Genomic DNA, 3985 nt, shown 5'->3' with positions numbered 1-3985 from the left:
CCGTCCACCCCCAGCCATGGCACGTTGCAGCCAGAATGCACCCGCTAGCCGGCGGCGAGCACTGCGCTGGCTGCTGCGGCAGCTACGCAGTGTGGCTGGCACGGGTGCAGCAGGGCAGCATGCCTCTTCCCCTCGCATCATAGCCTCCTGCCCCCCCGACCCAGGTGCCGCTGCTGCACCGAAGCCCTTTTCGTCCTCGCAGCATCACCGGGCTGGTCCTGCGCCAGCTCCGCAGCGGGGGGGGGAGGATGGCGCCCAGCGGCACAGGGACGGCTGCACCGAGCGGTGGCCCTCGGGACCCTCGAAGGCCACATGCGAACCGGTGAGGTCCTCCTTAAGCGCTAGCCACCAGAGTGCTAGGAGACTAATTAATTTCCTTTTTGTTTTTCAGAGTTTCATTTTTAAATTACAGTCTTCCCTCCTCTCTAATAAATACTCAACAATTAAAGCTTTTTTTTCCCCGACATGCGATTCCAACATCTCAGTGTCCCACCCTCCTGTCACCTTCCCTGCCATAAACAGATTCGTAAAAACTGCTTTTGACGCCCCAGCTGCCATTAGCCACTTAAAATCCCATAATTATCATCCTATCATGGGCCTGTTAACGAGCAGTAAAAATAAGGCCATTGAATATGGTAATTTATTCGTAAATTAGCCTAATGAGAATAGGTTTCAGACACTGTTTACTTTCTATCTGCCTGTTTCGGTGCAGTGCAGGCTGGCTGCGCTGGGATGGCAAAGCTGTTTGTCAGTACGGGAGCCTCTGCCTGGGTGGCAGACGCAGCTCCCGCTCCGGGGGGAGAGCCGTTACTCCAACGCCAGCTTCACTCCCACGCCGGGCTTCCCGCACAGCCTTCCCATGGCTCTCCTGCTCTTCCATCAGCAGCAGCGCTGTCGGTGTCCCCACCACCGGCACTGGGCATTGTACCGCGGCAGTGCCGCAGGGATGCCCTGGGCATCACCCGCTCCGGTGCGGCCCCACACGCAGGTGCTGATGATTCCTCTCCACTTACAGCACTAAGGCTGGGAACTGCACTCGCTGCTGGAAAACTGCGCTGTCGGCTCCCCGGGAGACCTCCCAGCCTTGTCTGCGTCGTCGTCTTTTGCTTCCTCAGCCTCTTAATTTGTGGAGGTTAAAGATACGCCGCATGAAAAGCGCAAGCCAGCTCAGAGCAGCAAACCCTGTCTTGTCATGGAGCAATTTTCTGCCGACCATCACAGCCTGTCCCTGTGCTTTCCAGAGTTGGGTAAAAATACCAGAATAAGTGTGAACAAATGCAACAGAACAGTATTGTGCTGTAGCCTTGCAATGCAAAATAATAAGACCGTGCCAGGGTCCAACTTTAAGAAAGCAAAGAGTAAGGATTCAAGGGGAGGCAGCAGTGGGAGGAAGCCTCAGCACCTGCAAAAATGCTGTAGAGGCAGAAATCTGCGGGTGCTCTTGGAAAGCAGGGAGAGCTGAGGGGGGTCCATCACCTGGGCCAGGGGATGCTCCCTGATGGGTTTCAGCAGGGCTTCCCAAGCAGCTTCTTGGGCCCAGACGAGCAGCACCGAGGACCCGGCCGCAGGAGGGCAATGTCACCCGCTGCCTTGGGCACAGCCAGGCAAAGCCCCAAGGTGTGCTGCTCGCCCTGCTCTCCGCTCAAGGGAAACCTCTCCCCAGAGCCACCCCAGTGAGGCCAGCACCCGCAGGGGATGCGGCAATCCCTCCCGCAGGCTCCTCGCTGTGTTCCCCAGCCCCTCCGGGTGCCAACTGGGCAGAGCTTTGCTGCACGCTGGCGAGAGCAGCAGCCGTCCCTGTGCCAGCGCCCGCCTGGGTGCCACGGGAGTCCAGCCTGTGCTGACATCCTTCGTCTTCAGCTCAGAAAGCTTTAGGTTTAGCCAAGGCTTGTCCAGCTGTGCTGGAGGAGAGAAACTCCTGTAGAGCAACCTGCCTGGCTTGCTCAGGGCTCCTGCCTTGAGCAGCGGTGGGCAGGACACATCTGGTTCCATTTTTCTAGCTACTTTTGAGTGCTAATTCCCAGCAAAAGAAAAAAGGGCATTGCTCACAACCTGCTGTGTTTAGCACCCCAAAACCAGGAGCTAATAAAGATGCTCTTGATGGCCAACTGTCAGCTAAAGCCACCGCCTGGTCCTCTGAATTAAAATGCCCATCAATCGGGCTAAAAGAAGGAAGAAGAGACACAAACTGAATCTGCTTTGAATCCAGAACTGACAGGTCTAAGCACTCCGGCACCTGGGCAGCTTATTTTTTCCAAGCTCTATCTTTGCAAACAGTTATTCTCAGGCAGTGGAGTGGTAATAAACCCCTGAATGAATGAGGATGAGAGGTCCTTTCAGGGAAGAGGTGAAGAGCTCTTGACTATGAGCCTTTCACCCTCTAGAGTATTTTCATTCCTAGGCTGGCTAAAAGCCAGGAAATAAATCTGCACAGCCAGAGCGTCTCAGCTGAATCACTGAGCCAGAGCCTGCAGCACCCCCGGTGCTGCCACCCACCCTTCTCCCGGTCCCCCCCAGGGAGGGGGCTCAGACCTGCCCCTCCGCAGGTCACCTCCACTCCACCAGCTCCTGCAAAGGGCTGGGCTGTGCCAGCATGTTGGGGCTCGAGTGCAGCTCAGGAGAAGCCTTCTGTGAATTAGCAATAGCTCAGCATGCCCTCACGGAGGAAGGAGTCGAGTGCGTGCACGCATCAGCCCCTCAATGGCGAGGGAAGCCTAGTTACGCCAAGCCCGGTCCCGCGAAGGAGCAGTCCTTAGTGCGACTATGAAATGGGGTGAATTTGCCAACCCTGGTTTCCGACTGTCTCACCCCAGCCCTTCCACTGAGGCTTTTACCTGGGAGTACGTGAGCAGCCTGGGCATCTGTGGCACATCTGGAAGGGAGTGCACTGCCTCGGGAGAAACTCATTGTCATATGGTGGCTGCTGCCGCTGCCCAGAGGCAGAGCCGGAGCGCTGGGCTGTGCCGGAGCATCCTGTGCCGTGGGGCGGCAGTGCCCTGCCTCGGGTTCACTGCCTGGCAAAGGAGCTGCCAACAGTCCCTGACTTGTGGGAAAATGAGTGGCCAGCAGTGGGGGTCTAAATGGACATGAACACCAAGGACACCTTTCGGGAGCCTGCGCATTGGTAAAAGCGCCTGCACCCCTGGGTGCCCCGCTTCCCCCAAGCAGCAGGTCCTTCCCAAAAAAGCCCACTCTTGGCTCAAAACAAGGGCAGTCACAGCCCTCAGCACCGACTGCAGGTGCGGTGCCTGCGATGGGACCCCGCAGCACCCAGCGCTGGAGGGATCCCTTGGGACCAGCCTCTTTCGCACCACCAGTGCCAGCCCCTGCTCCCATGTGCCGGCGGGGACTACGAAAATCAGATGCTCTGGGAGCAGGAGACTGTTGTCATAGCAAAAGTCCATTCCTACCAAAAACCCTGACTGGTTTCCGGGGCCTGATTTCTGCGTGGTGCAGGAGGAGCAAGGAAATAGCAAAGTCTTCATCATGGTCCTGGCTGTGCTGCCTCCGACTGCTCCTTTTTGCCAGACAGTAGCTCCCCTAATCGCACTCCACAGTGGCTGTACTCCTTGCCTTTCCAGCTCCTAATTTAATTACAACTTGTTTCTTTACTAATTATAATGCTCAAATCATAGAAGAGCTTAAGGCCACTGTAGCAGGGAGGCTGGAGGCTGTCTCCTTTTTGCTAAGATGGCCCCATTATAATTTTACTTCCTTCTGATGGAGATTATAAACACTTTGTGTCAAACCACTTCCCAGCAGTTCTCACAGTGTGAAAACGATTGAGGTCAGGAGATGCACACAACCTACCCATCAACTCAAGTATATTCCTCAAACACTGACACACAGTCGAACTGCGGGGAGGTCACCTCTGTAAGAAACAATCCTTCCAGCCACTGAGCAAGTACCAAATTGCAGTGTTGGAAAATAATCATGTGGAACACATTGAAAATAGCTCCCTAGGTAATAAATGGTTAACAAAAGC

This window comes from Buteo buteo, chromosome 11 (assembly GCF_964188355.1).
Source record: "Buteo buteo chromosome 11, bButBut1.hap1.1, whole genome shotgun sequence".
Classification (NCBI taxonomy): domain Eukaryota; kingdom Metazoa; phylum Chordata; class Aves; order Accipitriformes; family Accipitridae; genus Buteo; species Buteo buteo.
This window is presented reverse-complemented; position numbering follows the sequence as displayed.